At 48.9% G+C, this 18265-nt stretch overlaps 1 protein-coding gene across 4 annotated transcripts in view; it reads right to left on the bottom strand.

The window, feature by feature from the left end:
* Positions 1–14762, bottom strand: part of DCLK1 (doublecortin like kinase 1) — a 537868-nt gene extending 523106 nt beyond the window's left edge. For all 4 annotated transcript variants that reach the window (XM_075337323.1, XM_075337324.1, XM_075337325.1 and 1 more), the window contains exon 1: positions 14656–14762. The gene's annotated coding sequence lies outside the window, so the exon portion shown is untranslated. The remainder of the gene's footprint in view (positions 1–14655) is intronic.
* Positions 14763–18265: the final 3503 nt, after the last annotated feature.

The following is an 18265-nucleotide window of genomic DNA, read 5'->3' as shown; positions in this document are numbered from 1 at the left end:
TCGATAACGGTACGAGATGAACCATCCGGGAGAAATGGTCCGTAATGACCCACACAAAAATATGTCCCTGTGAACACGGAAGATCACCCACAAAGTCCATGCCTACCACCTCGCATGGTCTATCTGGCACTGGTAAAGGATGCAAGAGCCCAGCCGGCCGCTGCCGTAACGGACGGTTGCGAGCACACGAGTAGCAGGAACCGACATATCTCTTGACGTGGCTGGCTAAGTGTGGCCACCAATACCACCTCTCGAGTAACTCTCGTGTCCGTCTAATACCAAAATTCCCACCCACCTTTGAGGTGTGGGCCCACGACAGTATATCATTCTGTCGATCCGGCGGAACAAAGGTCTTGCCCGGTGGGATTTGGTCTAACGTCACAGGGGAGAGCATATGAAAAACCCTGGGGGGAAGGATAAGACGAGGTTCGTCAATCTCTTCCTGGGTAGAAACCATAGAGCGAGACAGGGCGTCTGCCTTGTTATTCTTACTCCCAGACAGATAGTTGATGGAGAAGTGAAAGCGGGAGAAAAACAAGGACCAGCGGGCTTGGCGAGGATTCAGACGCTGAGCGGTTTGTAAGTACGTCAGATTCTTATGGTCTGTATAGACCTGGAAAGGATGTCTCACTCCTTCTAGCAAGTGACGCCACTCCTCCAAGGCTAATCTCAGGGCGAGCAGTTCCCTATCCCCAATGGTATAGTTTCTCTCTGCCGGTGAAAAGGTTTTGGCAAAGAAGAAACACAGCCTTTTTCTACCTACACCGTTCTTTTGATACAAGACCGCACCAGCACCCACTGAAGAGGCATCAACCTCCAAGAGGAAGGGCTTATTCTCATCGGGTCTTTGAAGAACGGGAGCAGTTGAAAAGTGTCTTTTTACTGCCTCAAAAGCCTGGGATGTCTCAGTAGACCAGACTTTTGGATTAGCACCTTTCTTAGTCAAGGCCACCAAAGTGGAGAAATGGGGTATGAACTGCCGGTAATAATTTATGAATCCTAAGAAGCATTGCACTGCCTTCAAGGAATGAGGTTCGGACCATTCCAGGACAGCAGAGAGCTTCGCAGGATCCATAGCCAGACCCTCTTGTGAGATAATGTAACCCAAAAAAGGCAATGAGGACTGCTCGAATACACACTTTTCGAGTTTAGCAAACAATGAGTGCTCCCTTAAACGGGAAAGGACACGAACGACATCCTGACGATGAGTCTCCAGATCAGGAGAAAAAATCAGGATGTTGTCCAGATACACCACGACGGAGGATAACAGTAAATGCCTGAACACATCGTTTACGAAGTCCTGAAATACTGCGGGTGCATTACATAAACCAAAAGGCATGACAAGGTATTCATAGTGACCGTCTCGGGTGTTAAAAGCGGTCTTCCATTCGTCACCCTCTCGAATTCGTACCAAGTTATACGCACCCCGCAGATCCAACTTCGTAAAAACCTGAGCTCCCCTCATTCTGTCAAAGAGCTCCGAAATTAAAGGTAACGAGTATTTGTTCTTTATTGTGATTGCGTTGAGACCCCTGTAATCTATGCAGGGACGCAAATCACCCTCTTTCTTCTGAACAAAGAAAAACCCAGCTCCCGCGGGAGAGACAGACTTACGAATGAACCCCTTCTCTAAACTCTCTCTTATATAGGTCGACATGGCCTCCGACTCAGGTATTGACAGGGGGTAAACCCTGCCCTTAGGTGGAACCGAACCTGGGATAAGGTCTATGGCGCAGTCATACGGCCTATGGGGTGGAAGAACCTCAGCACCCTGTTTGGAGAACACGTCAGCGAAATCCAAATAGGGTGTAGGTATGGGAGAGAGATCAGTTGATGCAACCGCAACGACCTTAGGTGGTAAGGGAAGACATCGGGACTGACATTTCGAACCCCAACTAATAATGCTGTCGGACTCGCAGTCAATTAGAGGAGCATGGGTCCGAAGCCATGGGACACCCAGAAGAACGTCGTCTATACCCTCAGGCAAAACAAGAAAAGAAATCTCCTCTATGTGACCCTGAGACAGGGAAAGGCGCAAGGGAACTGTCCTCCATGTAATGGAGTCAGACAACATAGTCCCATTAACAACACGGACAGGAAGAGGCGCCTCTAACATGATAGAGGGAATATTGTGTCTCTTTACAAATCCTGAGGACACAAAAGTCCCATTAGTTCCGGAATCCACAAAAGCCATAATAGGCCATATATTCTCAGAGAATGAGAGCTGACCTGGGATACTACACTTAGAGGGTGCAGAAGACGTCTCTAGTAACCCCCCTCTAATGGTTACTAGGCCTGGGAGTTTCCCTGACGGCTAGGACACTTGTTGGCATAGTGCCCAGCCTGACGACATACGTAACATATAGGAGGACCAGACCTGCGTAGTCTGGAGGACGTATGACCTAACTCCATAGGAGTGGGAGATGTCTCAGATGCTGAGGAAGATGGTATTGGACTCTCAACAACTGGAATAGCCCAATGCTTAGGGCGTGAGGAAGAGACCTCGAGTCTGCGTTCCTTATGGCGTACGTCGATCCTTGTTGCTACAGTGATTAAGTCCTCCAGAGAAGCAGGGACCTCACGAGTAGCAAGGGCATCCTTGACATAGCCTGCCAACCCTCTCCAGAAGATAGGAATCAACACCTTTTCTGGCCAATCTAGTTCTGCCAACAGAGTTCTAAAAGCAATGGCATAAGAACTAGTGGATAACGAACCCTGAGATAGATCTAACAGTCTCAGGGCCGCATCATGGGTAACCTGCGGACCCATGAATACTGCTTTAAGAGCTTCAAGAAAGTCTTGATGTCTCAGAGTAACCACATCAGAGCGCTCCCATAGGAGAGTCGCCCATTCTAAGGCTTTGTCCTGAAGTAAGGATATGATAAAGCCTACTCTGGACCTCTCCGTAGAGAAGCGAGAAGAGTTGACCTCTAGATGTATCTGACACTGACTAATGAAACCACGACATGATCTGGCATCGCCAGAATATCTGTTTGGCAGAGCAAGTCGAGGATCATGTGCAGATGTCACCATGGTCTGAGGTTTATCCTAAATAGTCTTGAGCCGCGACTCAAGTATTTGTATGTAACGGTGTAACTGCTGATATTCTGCCATAACTGCCAGACCCTTGGCTCAGTCCTAATGTTACGGGGGCTGTCTGATAATAAAACCCAAAGGAATATCAGACAGTCAGGGTCCACTGTGCAAAGACTCTGCTGCAGACTATGGCAGAGGATAAGGGGTATATAAGTGTGCCACTGTAAATAGTAATAGCACAAGTGCAGAGTGCAATACCTCTGTTAAAGTCACATAGGAATATAATTAGAAAATAAAGCAATTCCTCCCTTACTTGGAAGGTGTGTGGTATGGTCTCTATTAATGGTCACAGAGACAAAAGCAGTGAGTGTGAAATGGCACCTACCTAGGTCCGTTCCTCTAGCGGTGCCAGGAGACGGACAGCAGTGTAAGCCGCACAAAGCTCCTACCTGCGTTCGCTCCACTAGTGTGCGAGGACACGAACCACTAGATATGGCACCTGCCTAGGTCCGCTCCACTAGTGGTGCAAAAGAGACGGACAGCAGCATAAGCCGCAAAAAGCTCCTACCTATGTTCGCTCCCCTAGTGTCTGAGGATACGAACAACTGCCAGACGCAGTATAAGGAACGTTACCCTAGCGGCAACGTCCACCTACGAGTAGAATCACAAGGCCCAGCCGGACCATGTGCCTCAGGCACCTGCCTATGTCCGCTCCACTAAGAGGTAAGGATACGGACCGCAGCCAAAGCTGTAAGGTATAAGAACGCTACCCTTCCGGTAGCGCTCACCTAAAATAGACAGAGAGATGCCTACAGGGACGTGCACAGAGTGTCTACTCTCATGCATGAACCAAGAGGACTGAGCGTCGGGCGGTGTGCGTCAGGGTCTTATATAGACTCTGTGCCTCATCCAAGATGGAGGACACCAGAGCCAATCCGCTGCCAGAACGACAGCAATGACGTCACGCTGGCCTATCACCGAGAAAAGCGTCACAAGCACATGACCAGCGGCCAATCAGCTTAGAAGGTGTCAGAGACATGTGACCTCGTGTCAGCGATGATGTCACACGCACATGTGCAATAGCTCCAAGATAGGACTTAGGCGGGCTTTGCATGCTGCGACATCGGTAACAATGTGTTACCGATGCTGCAGAGATAGTCCCGCCCCCGTCGCACGTGCAATATCTAGTGAAAGCTGCCGTAGCGATTATTATCGCTACGGCAGTTTCACACGCACATACCTGCCGTGCGACGTCCCTCTGGCCGGCGACCCGCCTCCTTCCTAAGGGGGCGGGTCGTGCGGCGTCACAGCGACGTCACACGGCAGGCGGCCAATTGAAGTGGAGGGGCGGAGATGAGCAGGATGTAAACATCCCGCCCACCTCCGTCCTTCTCATTGCAGCCGGCGGCAGGTAAGGAGATGTTCCTCGCTCCTGCGGCTTCACACACAGCTAACTGATTAGATTTTCATGTCTCCAGGAAATCTAATCTACAAACATACATAAAATGATCATTAAATGGATGGTTAATCTGGGAATTTAGTCTCATAGACAATCAGTAATAAAGTTAGATTTCAAACCTCGCAGGACCCTACTTTGTTTTTCTCTGTATTAATGCTACCATAACTTTGTAAGTTTTGCAAATTTTCTATGTAATTAATCAGTTATAACATTATAACAGCCTGCTGAATATTGTATATAAGGAACTTGTGCCACCAAACAGGTCTAATCTGTCAAGTCCCTTCCACAAAACCTCTAAAGGCCTCTTGTAGAGTTGCTAGAACCATCTCCTACCTCACGGTATAAGTCTTCTTTTGAGTATGCGGGCAGCAGTGACATCATCATTGTGGAGTGATGCGCACATGACATCATGCCAGGCCAGCTACTTAAAAAAAAAGTTAAGCTATGGATGTCGGAAGGTAGGTGGTAGTTCTTAATGTTCCTGTCCAGCAGCTACAGATTGCTGACATGGCTGATGGACTTGGTCCTACGTATAGATTCACAATAACTTTAATCTTCTATATATCTTGCACCAAGATCCTTTAAATCCTGTAAGTTGTGAGGAGAAGTGGAAGTTGTTCAAGGAATTGACTTATTCCAGAACATCTTGCAGAAATCTCGCACACGTCAACATACACACCCTTTCTGACTCTATCCTACCACTGTCCTCCATATCTTCAGTCCACGACACAAACAGTGCCACCACTTTCTACAACGCCACTCTCACATCAGCTATTGATTCAGTTGCTCCTCTTGTGCATGGCAGAGTGAGACAAATCAATAGACAACCCTGGCACAACAGCCTCACTAAAAAACTGCGGCAAGTGTCTAGGGCTGCAGAGCGGCACTGGAAGAAAACGCACTCCCAGGAAGACTTCACCACATTCAAAAATGCAATTCACACATTTCGCTTGGCCCTTACCTCGGCTAAACAGGATTACTTCAGAAACCTCATATCCTCTTTAACACACAACCCCAAACAGTTATTCAATACTTTCAACTCCCTCCTTCGCCCACCACTGCCCCCTCCAACCTCCCTCATTTCCGCAGAAGAATTTGCCCCATATTTCAAAGAAAAGATCGACCAAACCAGACAAGTCTTTTCTGCTCAACCACCACAACCCCTTCATATAACAGACCACTGCTCCTCCCCCATAAACTTCCTCTCCACTATCACCGAAGAAGAGCTTGCACATCTTCTCTCAAAAGCGCACCTCACCACCTGCGCACTTGATCCCATCGCAACCCACCTCCTCCCCAACCTCACCATTATCCTAATTCCAGCCTTAACCCATCTCTTCAACCTATCTTTAACGACTGGTACCTTCCCTTCTGCCTTTAAACATGCAACAGTCACACCCATCCTAAGGAAACCTTCCCTCGACCCAACCTCTGCTGCCAGCTATCGCCCCATATCGCTACTCCCATTCGCCTCAAAACTCCTGGAACAGCACGTCCATGCTGAAATTTCCTCCCAGCTCTCCTCTAACTCTCACTTTGACAACCTACAGTCCGGCTTCCGTCCACACCATTCCACTGAAACTGCCCCGACTAAAATCACAAATGACTTACTTACTGCCAAAGCTAACAACCACTTCTCTATACTCCTACTTCTAGACCTATCCTCAGCTTTTGACACTGTTGACTGTTATGATCCCGAACCATGGAAGACCACCACAAATCATTGGCAAAAGGGGACAAGAGCATTGGCAACTAATATGGCCGCCATCCCCTTACTAACCATCACAACTAGAAGTAGCCGAGGGGTGAACTAACATCCTGTGCACCGCGAACCCAGGCGGAGAACTAACTATCCTAAAGGTAGGAAAGATGAATAACTCTCTGCCTCAGAAAATAGACAAGAATAGCTAGCCCCCCACATTCAAAGACTGCGGTGATATAGGAAAAACACAATACAAAGGTAGATGACAGGATTAGCAAAAGGTGAGGCCCCCGCTGACTAAAATAGGAAAGGACAGGAAAGGGACTGATGGTGGCCAGAGAAAAACCCTGCAAAATACCAACTTCCTGATAGTACAAAAAGGCCCTCAGATCGCACGATCTGAACTCCGTCCTATACCAGGTGCCCTTGTCATACCAATGAACAGAAAACAAGAATCATAACAAAGTCAACAAGCCACAAACACATGGACCCAAAGGAGCTATACTCCATACAGAACTGCAGGGAGTTCCTCAACAATCCACTGAGGGGGAAAATCCCTGCAAGCAAATAAACTGAAACCACCCACAGCAAATGAAAAACCCAGATAAACAAAAGAACCAGACAATAAATAAAGAGCAAGCACTTATCTGGGGAAGATGTGGTGTAGAGCAGGATTAAGCAGGCTGGAGATACAAAGAACAACTGACATCCGGCAACAGCCTGCAATCAGACCACGATTTAAATAAGCAGAGAGTTAGCAAAGGAAACACCCACTGCACAACACACCTGGTCCAAGTCCAAACCATTCCTGGCCACCAGAGGGAGCCTCCCAGCAGCCAAAACATAACTAACATTCACAACAGTTGACCACTCCCTCCTACTACAGATCCTCTCTTCCCTCTCTTCCCTTGGTGTCAGTCGACTACTGCAACATCCTCCTCTGTGGTCTCCCTGCTAACACGACTGATCCACCTCTCGCCTCACTACCACCCTGCTTCTCCTCTCTGCATGTCCCTTCACTGGCTCCCAATCTTCCATCGTATCCAATTCAAACTACTAATACTGACTTACAAAGTCATCCACAAATTGTCTCCTCCATATATCTCTGAACTAATCTCTCGCTACACTCCAAAACGTAATCTCCGGTCCTCCCAAGATCTCCTTCTCTCCTCCTCTCTCATTCGCTCCTCATGCAACAGCCTCCAAGATTCTCCCGAACATCCCCAGTCTTCTGGAACTCGCTGCCTCAACAAGTCAGATTATCTACTACACTTGCAAACTTCAAACGGAACCTAAAGACTCATCTGTTCAGAAATGCCTATAACCTTCAATGACCTCACTGCTTCACCACTGTGCGGAGCTGCCGCCCAACCACCGTGCGGAGCTGCCGCCCCACCACCGTGCGGAGCTGCCGCCCGACCACCGTGCGGAGCTGCCGCCCGACCACCGAGCGGAGCTGCCGCCCGACCACCGTGCGGAGCTGCCGCCCGACCCCCCCCCCCACCCCACCTACTGTCTCCTCCCCAAAATCCTTTAGAATGTAAGCCTGCAAGGGCACGGCCCTCTTCCCTCTGTACTAGTCTGTCTACTGTAACTTGTATATGTGTTCTGTATGTAACCCCCTTCTCATGTACAGCACCATGGAATCAATGGTGCTCTATAAATAAATAATAATAATAATAATAATAATAATAATAATACTTACTTGGATTGAGTTCTGGGTAACTTGGAGTCCGAGTCAAAAATCGTAACTGTTTGTCAAGTCCCTTATACCATTCCTAAACAATTTTTGCAATGTGGCAGGGGCATAATCCTACCGAAAGAGACTCCTGCCATTAGGGAATGATGATGCCACAGAGGGGTGTATTTGGTGTGTACAATGCTGAAAGACGTGTCAAAGTAATATCCACATCCAAACCAGGAACAAAGGTTTCCCAGCAGAACATTGCGTCCGTTTTTTTTTGCTGCCGGTTGCGATTTTCCTGCATAGACTTTAATTAGTGCCGCATTGTGCCGCATGGCCTTGTGTTCCGTCCGGTTTTTGCCGCATGTGGCAGATTTAGCCGATGCGGCGGCCGGATGGAACGTTGCCTGGCACGTTTTTTCGTGCGGCAAAAAAAAGCGCATCGCGCCGCATTCGGCCGATGCGGCGCATTTTTCAATGCATGCCTATGGCGGCCGGATGCGGCGCGATGCGGAAATAACCGCATCCGGCCGCCGCATGCGGTTTTTGCCAATGCGCATGCTCAGTAGCATGCCGCAAGCGGCAAAAACCGGACTGGCCGCAAAGGAAAAACTTATGCAAAGGATGCGGTGTTTTCACCGCATACGTTGCATAGCTTGCACAGCCGGATTGAGCCGCAGAGCTCAAGCCGGATGTGTGAAAGCAGCCTAACCTAACTCTTCGGTGTGAGTGGACAAGGCGACATAACTTCCTCTTCCCATGTGCATCAACAGATTGGAAGCCCATGACATTAATGTGCCAAAGGGAACTGGTTTTAATTCATATTGTAGCCGGGTATTGGTAATTCTAACTGCTTTTATTCTAGACTTCTTAGGGCCACTTTTTAGGGCAGTTCTTCTTTGGGCCACTTTTGGTGGTTACTGTATTAACCACCACATAATGGGAACACCCGATTAGACCCACTGTTTTGGAGATAGAACATGACTAAATAAACTAAAATTCCTCATCCCATGTATGTGGAAATAAAACTACAGCTGGGCCATGTCATTTATTTTAGATGGAAATGCAGAGGATTAGTCCAATTGGGTGACAATGAGGCTAATCCTCTTGTGCGGATCCACGGCAAACCTACTACAGAAATCCGAGGACACAGCTTTCAATTTCTGACATGGAAATACACAACGGAGTACAGTTTGATGTACTAAAGTACCAACATATAAACAGATCGGAAGAAGGGAGGCTGGAAAGTGCAAAAATACTATTATAGATAAAAGTAATGAATTCAGGTTTACATGTACCATTTACAAATGTGTATAATATGCGGCCCCTCGCCATGTAGTTTGTCTTTACCAACATTGGCTGGTGGAACAGAGCTCACTGATCTTATAATAGTCCTGTATTAGGACGTCACCGATGTGATAAGTCAGTTCATGACATTCCTTCCCTTCTATACAGTGTGTCCACCCATATCCTGTCCACTGCCATTAACTTGAGAATGGCAGCAGCTATAGGCATAGAAGTGGTGTCTAGGTATAGCAAAGTAGCCATGCGGTACGCAATGAAACCACCTATAGCGCCACCTGGTGGAGGTGGAAAACAACGGAGTTAGCATTTTTATCTCGAAAACGGAACAAGATAGAGAAAAAAAGTGAATTACAAAGTTGTAGGGCATCATCAATTCAATATGAATCAACACTTTGCATACAGAAATGCTATGATTAGAATGCGTAAAACTCATAAGGCTGCGGACGTGAAGCGATACCTCATGGAGACCTTCCTACAAGTCATTGGGTATGGTGACTGCGTGGAGTGGCCTCCACACTCACCTGACTTGACCCCATTGGACTTCTTTCTGTGAGGTCACATCAACCAGCAGGTGTATGCAACCCCTCCACCAACATTGCAGGACCTATGACGACGTATCACAGATGCTTTTGCAAACATCTCACCTACCATATTGTAAAACGTGCAGCAAGATACAGTATGCTGTCCAGAGTCCAGATGTACATTGCAGCTGATGGTGGCCACTTTGAGCATCAAATTTAAATATGAGCGCCATATGCGTGACCAGCATTCAATGTTTTGGGGGGGTCATGGGTTTCATATCATAGCATTTCTGTATGCAAGGTGCTATGACTCTGCTCTATCCTTCAAGCCACACATCCAAGCCCTCTTCAACTCATGCCGATTACAACTCAAAAATATCTCCCGGATCCGTGCTTTCCTTAACCAAGAATCTGCAAAAACATTAGTGCATGCCCTCATCATCTCCCGCCTCGACTACTGCAACCTCCTGCTCTCTGGCCTCCCTTCCAACACTCTTGCACCCCTCCAATCTATCCTAAACTCTGCGGCCCGCTTAATCAACCTCTCCCCTCGCTACTCCCCAGCCTCGCCACTCTGCCAATCCCTTCACTGGCTTCCCATCGCCCGACTCCAGTTCAAAACATTAACCATGACATACAAACCCATGCACAACCTGTCTCCTCCCTACATCTGTGACCTAGTCTCCCGGTACCTACCTGCACGCAACCTCAGATCCTCACAAGATCTCCTTCTCTGCTCCTCTCTTATCTCCTCTTCCCACAATCGCATACAAGATTTCTCCCGTGCATCCCCCATACTCTGGAACGCTCTACCTCAGCACATCAGACTCTCCACTACCGTGGAAAGCTTCAAGAGGAACCTCAAGACCCACCTCTTCCAACAAGCCTACAACCTACAATAGCCCTCAGTCCAATAGACCACTGCGCAACCAGCTCTGTCCTCCCCTATTGTACCATCACCCATTCCCTGTAGACTGTGAGCCCTCGCGGGCAGGGTCCTCTCTCCTGCTATACCAGTCTGTCTTGTACTGTTAATGATTGTTGTACGTATACCCTCTCTCACTTGTAAAGCGCCATGGAATAAATGGCGCTATAATAATAAATAATAATAATAATAATAATATGAAACCCATGACCCCCCAAAACATTGAAAGCTGGTCACGCATATGGCGCTAATTTAAATTTGATGCTCAGTATGTTTTTGGAGGATGGAAGGAAACCCATATAAACACATGGAGAACATACAAACTCCTTGCAGATGTGGTCCTTGGTGGGATTTGAACCCAGGACCTCAGTGCTAGAAAGCTACTATGCTAACCACTGAGCCACCATGCCTCGCTGCCCAAGTACACGGCACAATGTCCATAAAGACATTTTTAGGATAAGATCAGTTTGGCATAACATGAGTGGTTGCTCAGTGAGTGCCCAGATCTCAATCCCATGAAAATAAACTAGACTGAAAATTGTGACCCCGGCCGTCTCCCTAACGTCACTGTCTGACCACACAAATGCTCTTCTGGATGAAGGGTGAAACATTTCCACATATATGCATGCTAGGAAATCTCGAAGAAAACCTTCCCAGAAGAGTGGAAGCTGTTAAAGCTGCAAAAATAGACTAACGCCTATGGATTTAGATTGGGATGTCATTAAACTTCTCTAGGAGCATAGTGGAGGTTTTCCAATAGTTTGTCTATATAGTGTATGCAAAATAAACTGATATGCTATTAGGCTGTGGAACATAGAGTCCATCTCACATGGGCACTGTAATGACCACCACTGATTTGGTAACTCAGAAACAGTTGAAGTCCCTGATGGCTAAACCTCTCCATAAACCTGAGATAGCTGTTGAACGATGATTTGGTTGGCAGGTCTCTCCCCCGACTCTCCCCTATACAGGAACGCTCGCTCTGTAGAGCACTGCTGTGTGAGAGCTGCCGGCCAGACATCTCTGGTGGTGGCTTAAAGGGAACCTGTCTCAAGGTTTTTTCCTTATGAGCTGCGGACACCACCAGTGAGCTCTTATAAACAGCATTCTATAATACTGTAAATAAGATCCCAGGTCGCTCTGTAAAACGTAAGAAAACTCCTTTATAATACTCACCTAGGGGGTGTCGCTGGTCTCGGTCCAACACCTTTTCCATCTTGTGCCATCGCAGTCCTCCTGCCCAGCCCTGGGTGCATGATGTCTCCTGCGTCATTCACAGAGAGGCCTCCAATGCGCACTATAGTACTTTGAGCTGCCCTCAGCTAGGGAGCTCAAAGTGCGCATGCGCAGAAGTGCATTGGAGGCCTCTCTGTGAATGACGCAGGACGCATCATGCCTACGGTACTGGGCAGGAGCACGGCAATCACACAAGATGGAGGAGTTGCTGGACAGAGAGCAGCGACACCCATCGGGCTGGACTAACCCCTAGGTGAGCATTATAAAGGTGTTTTCTACATTCTACAGAGCGACCTGGACTCTAATATGAAGTATTCCAGTTTACTGCATATAAGAGCTCAGTGGTGGTGGTAGCTCATAAAGGAAAAACCTGGTGACAGGTTCTCTTTGAAAAGAAAGGCCAATCATCCTTCTGTCGTCATCTTCTCGGGGGACAGTAGGATGGTCTCCTTACATAGTAGACTGTTGGCTGCACCTGTCGATGTCGGTGGGTTTGGCCAATGTTAGTCTAATGTGTATGGTGGCCTTAACCCTCAGGCAGTGCTGACTACAGACAGGTCTCCCCACCTTTTGATAGGCCCGAGAGTAAAAACAAAAAACAGAGAAGACACATCCAGGTGTTTGTCTCTTCTCTATGGAAAAGGAGTCAATAACGTGAATCTACACCAATAGGGGGTCCCACTTCGATGATAGTTTTGGAGCCATCTTTATCCCTATATACGGACCTCTGTGAGAATCCTATATGTTTATATAATGCACAGAATATGTTTTCTTTACACTACAACAGATCAACATCAGACTAAACTGTAAATGATATGGTAGGGCATCTAAGTCTAGCAATGATATTAGATATGAAATGACAAGAGAATCCATTTACCAGGAGCACACATAGGCCTGGCAGCCATATAGTGTCTGCTCGCCGGCTCCTAGGACCAGATGCCAGATCATTTTTCTAGTTCATTTAGTCGGACTAGACCAATACAATACTATAGACACAGTCTGGATACTTAGCACTGCAGACATGGAGAAAATTCCAGAAAACATCCCTCCTATAGCCGGAAAAAATCACATTCCACAAACTCCGCATGAACCTGAGAATCTATAGGGAAAACGGACAGACTGGCTTTACCATTTAAAACAATATTAGTGACATGTATCTCACCCTTCTGATTGATTTCCAATAGAGAACAACCACTTATTGATAGATTTTACCTTCTAATTAACTTTCAACTTGCAGAAGAGTCTAATGTAAAAGAGGAAAAGTCTATGCTAAATAGTGGGGAACGATCAGTGCCGTATACTGTCATACTGGCTATATATACACCACAGCGTATGAATAGCTGAGGAATCCCTCTGTAATATATGGTCGCCCTGTCATATTGAGTGCAATAAAGGCAGGAGGCGGCATACATGGTGAGACGTGTCTGGTTGTAATGTATCCAGGGTGCAGCACCTGCCCTGCGCTTCCTATTCCTCCGCCATACAATGTGCTGACCATGCAGTATATACAGAGGACGGTATAATTGAAATTCTCTTTAATCACACATTGCAGGGTTCCTAAGATACATGAATTATTCCCATCTCCCATCCACCATGCCAAGTGCAGAAAATGAATGAGACGGACAACTCCCTTCTGCCCACCTCACGCCAATCCCATACATTTCCGCCGCCACTTGATCTACTGCAATCCAGGGCACGGATATTTAAGCCATGGGCATGCGGATCCGCCAATGTTTTATTAATCAATGAGGCTCATGTACGGATCTCACATTTACATGTCAGACGTGGAGGGATAAGATGGTGAGCTCACCCTCTCCAGGCTGATGATGATTGAATGCCACTTGAAGCATTTTTAGGGTGCCTGGCAGAACTGTATTTCTTTGTCTAATCAGTATTCTGCAGCAAAGGAGAATCATTAACTCCTATGTTTCCCAAGGCATGTTCATCCATTCCTGGTCCATTCTGCAATACAAGCGCTTCTTTCTCCAAAATGCAAATTTGGGCTCAATGCGGACTATGGATGGAACCGGTACATAAGTTTCGCAGTATGAAGAAGTGATCCCCTCCCCCCATCACCACTGTATATGAAGATGGCAGTCTGTACAACTATTGTCTGTCCTGTCTATCTATAGACAATTACTAAGGCATCAGAGCCAATTACCTCATGGGGAGGAGGGGGGGATGTATAGGATCAACCTGCATCTTGTGTGCATTGTCACCGTGCTGGGGGCGACATACACTGCATCTGTCAGCATCAATTACAGCACAAAATCCAGGCCATGCCAATAACATATGTGTACACACACACAATATATATATATATATATATATATATATATACACACACTGAGACCATACAACTGTGTAAGGTTGTATAGGATGCACCCCATCTATACACTTTTTGGAAAGCATAGAAGTGCCTATGCAGAGGCCACCCTAATGCTATGCACAGTATATAGTCAGACATATATAGGGCGCAATTCTGTATAGAATGAACCTGCAATTTAATCATAGTGCAATATTTAACCATTAAATCTACAAAACTCATCCCCATGTGACAGGCAGATAATTGGATGGATGTCCCCCATAGTCAGTGCTGCAGCACACTGCCAGGCTTGCAGGATTGCAGGGAAAGCTCAGTGGCTCCAGATGTAATGAGTCGTGATGAGGAGGCAGACCTGCTCAGTGCCAGCTCCCCTCTCACCAGCCTGCTGCAGGGCACAGGACATGATACCTCACAGCATTACCTAATACATGTACAGCACAATGAATGGAGCAGGCTCTTACCTTATCTGCTGTGTTGCCCCTATGCTACTGCTGCTGGGTGGGTGGAGGGGGCCGGCAGTGAGGGTGTCCTGCAGGGTATTGTGCCGGCACAGACAGGCTGGGGGTCTTTGTTATGGAGGTGCTGGCCCCTGACTGACTCTGACTGCTGATGTGCTGAGTCTGGGCTGCAGCTGCTTTCCTTCTGCTGCTATTGCAGAGATTTGCATTAGCCCGGCCCTCATTGAGATGCTGTTCTCCTCCTCACACCAGCACCATCCACCCACCCTGCCCACCACACATTTGCTGCCGCCCAGCCTGTGCCCAGGGAATGGCAGCAGTGGTCAGGGCACACATGGGGCTCCAAGGCATGCCCTGGACCCCAGACATCAGGGACTTCACAAGAAGCCTGAGGGACAGGTCACTACAGGAAAGGCACTGACCCCAGGAAAACCCTGAGTAACATTGTTTGTAATGTACAGAGAGATGGATGATAGAAAAAGAGGGAGAGAGAGATAGATGAAAGAGAGAAAGAGGGAGAGAGAGTTAGAAAGAGGGGGAGAGAGAGATGATAAAGAGGGAGAGATAGATGATAGAGAGAAAGAGGGAGAGAGAGTTAGAAAGAGGGAGAGAGAGAGATGATAAAGAGGGAGAGATAGATGATAAAGGGAGAGAGAGAGAGATGATAGAGAGAAAGAGGGAGAGAGAGATGATAGAGAAAGGGAGAGAGAGATAGATGATAAAGAGGGAGAGATGTATGATAGAGGGAGAAAGAGGGGGAGAGAGAGAGATAATATAGAGAAAGAAGGGGAGAGGGATAGATAATAGAGAGAAAGAGGGAGGGAGAAATAGAGAGGGAGCGAGAAATGATAGTGTGACGCCCTGGACTAGCCAGGTAGTCACAGACGTTACACCACACACACCCCCTTCCCTGGACAATCACAACAGTCAAACAAAAACCCTTGTTGCCTCCCTCCAGGGTCTGATGTCCACACCAGGTGGGCCGGAGCCAGGCGGTTGGCCCCACCCACCGAGGAGGTCACAGGCCTGGAGGCGGGAAAAGTGACAGTTTTAGTTTGGAGGTGAAAGTGAGAGGACAGAAACTGCAAGTGTCTGGGTCGGAGCCCAGGCACTGACAGCAAGGTTGGCAGACGGTGGTGGCCATCTGCAGGAGTTAGTGGATCTCTGCGGAACCGTAGGACCGGGGTCGGGCGGTGGCCCGCCGGTACCGAACCGGGGAGTGGAGTGAAGCTAAGCACACAGGCAGGGCCATCGGACCCCGACTAGGCTTGGAGCCGCCAACGGTCAAATCCGAGTGTGACCGGAACCCCAGGGGTTTCCCAACAACCAAGACCCGACAGAAGGCAACAGTCCACACCGTGAGGATATACAGCCACCGCCATAGGCTAGAGATCCAAGGGCCAGCGCCTGCGGGCAAAACGGGCTCCTTCGGTCCCTATACACCGGGGAGCGGACTACCGGTGGGCAACCACAGGAGTCAGAACATTCTAACAGGTGCAGGGAAAGGTAGCCACCATCACACCGTCCGGGGAGAGCACAAACACTGCAGCCGGCTGCGGAACCCGTCCATCCAGCCGTTTGGTTTACAAACGAGACTTTGTCATTGACTGCCTGAGTGAGTACACCAGTGCCATCCGGCACCGCGCTGCCCCTGCAATCCTGCATCACAACCATCCAGCCTCCCTGTTACACCACCGGGCCCCGGGACCAACAACCCCTACCCACGGAGGGGACAACATCCTAGCTGCTCCCTACCATCGCTCCCGGGATCCCCGTCACCAGCAGCGGTGGTGCCCTTTAGCACCACGACCCGTGGGTGGCGTCACAAACTATCTCCCAAAACAAACCACCCCCTTTTCACTCGTGGACGAGGAGTGCTGCTCGAGTCCCCGGGTCTGGTCCACCGCTCGAGCCACCGAGCAGCAGCAGAAGCCCCGGACCCGAGCGTGGCGAGCGCGTCCCCTCTGCCCGCGACAATAGAAAGAGGGAGGAGAGATAGATGATAGAGAGAAAGAGGGAGAGAGATAGATAATAGAGAGAAAGATGATAGAGAGAAAGAGGGAGAGAGAGAGATGATAGAGAGAAAGAGGAAGGAGAGATAGATAATAGAGAGAAAGAGGGAAAGAGAGATATAGATGATAGAGAAAGAGGGAGAGAGAGATATGTGCAGCCCCCGCGACAGCCGACGGGCTGCTCGGACCCGGATCCGCAGTGGCTCGAGTGGTCTCCGGACCCGAGACGGGGTCGCGCGGCCTCTCGAAATAAAAAGGGGGAGTTTTTGTGTTTTGGGATAGTGTTCGTGACGCCACCCATGATGTGTGGTAATGTGAGGGACCACCGCTGCCGGTTTGGGGGAGCAACGCTGGTGCATGGCAGCTGAAGTTATTAACCCCTCCATGGGCAGGGGACTGGTGTCCCGGGGCCCGGTGATGGATGGCGTGGGGAACCCGTCGGGTGCAAGGGGGGTAACGTATACTCACACAGTCCAAAGTCACTGACGCTGACACCAGGTAAACCAAACTCTTGAGCACTCTGTGGTCCTTGTACGGGCACACTGGGTCCGTGTCCTCTTGGTGCTGCTTGTTTACCTGAAGCCTTGTCCCTTGGCACTGTGTGTCCTACGTGTGGATCTCTTACACTTGAAGCGTTTCAGGTCCTGCACACCTGCGTCGCTAGCAGGGTGAGCTTGCTCTCAGGGTTCACGCTTGGGATTTTCTGGATGGTTGTGGGAAGTCCTATCCCCCTCGTTGCTCTAGTACCCCGATTCTGGAGCGGGTGGGGAACGGTTCCTGAAGATTCCGTTCTCGTCGGGTGAATTACTGGGCTGCGTGAAGCTACTTCCCAGCCTAGGGTCCGCGTACCCCGTCGTGCCCTAGTCCCTGCCCGGTTGTAGCACAAGGCAGCCGGCCTGCTCTCTGTAGCAGCACCGTACTCCCTGCCACTACCCCCTGCGACCGGAGTTCCAGCTCCTTCTGGGCAGGCCAACGTCTGGGACGGGTACAGGAGCCCAGCTCCACGGCATGACCTGGACTGTCACCGCTGTCTCTCCTTTCACCTCCACTCTCTACAACTCACTCTCTGCACTGACACTTCTGCCCTCCTTCTACCAGCCCTCCATCTAGGTGGCCCTATTCCCCTCAGGCTGCCCAATGGGTATTTGGTGGGTGTGGTGCAGAGTGTTCCTCAGGATTTGTGCACACCTGTTGATAGCAACACCAAAGTGACAGGACCCGTAACCAAGGAGGAGCGGGTACCATGCAGAAGGGCAGATTGCACGGCACACTTGCGACGACCTGATAGGCCAGGGCGTCACAGATAGATGATAGAGAGAAAGAGGGAGGGAGAGAGATAGAGTGGGAGAGAGAGATGATAGAGAGAAAGAGGGAGGGAGAGATAGATGATAGAGAGAGGGTGAGAGAGAAAGAGGGAGATAGTTCATAGAGAGAGAAAGAGGGAGAGAGATAGATGATAAAGAGAAAGTGAGAGAGATAGAGAGGGAGGGGGAGATGATAGAGAGAAAGAGGGAGAGAGATAGATGATAGAAAGAGGAGGAGAGACAGATGATGTAGGGAGGGCGAGAGAGATGAAAGAGAGGGAGAGAGAGAGAGAGAGG

The sequence above is a fragment of the Anomaloglossus baeobatrachus genome, chromosome 2 (assembly GCF_048569485.1).
Source record: "Anomaloglossus baeobatrachus isolate aAnoBae1 chromosome 2, aAnoBae1.hap1, whole genome shotgun sequence".
In the NCBI taxonomy this organism is placed as follows: domain Eukaryota; kingdom Metazoa; phylum Chordata; class Amphibia; order Anura; family Aromobatidae; genus Anomaloglossus; species Anomaloglossus baeobatrachus.
Note: the sequence above shows the minus strand (reverse complement) of the source record. Positions and strands in the feature narration are given on the sequence as shown.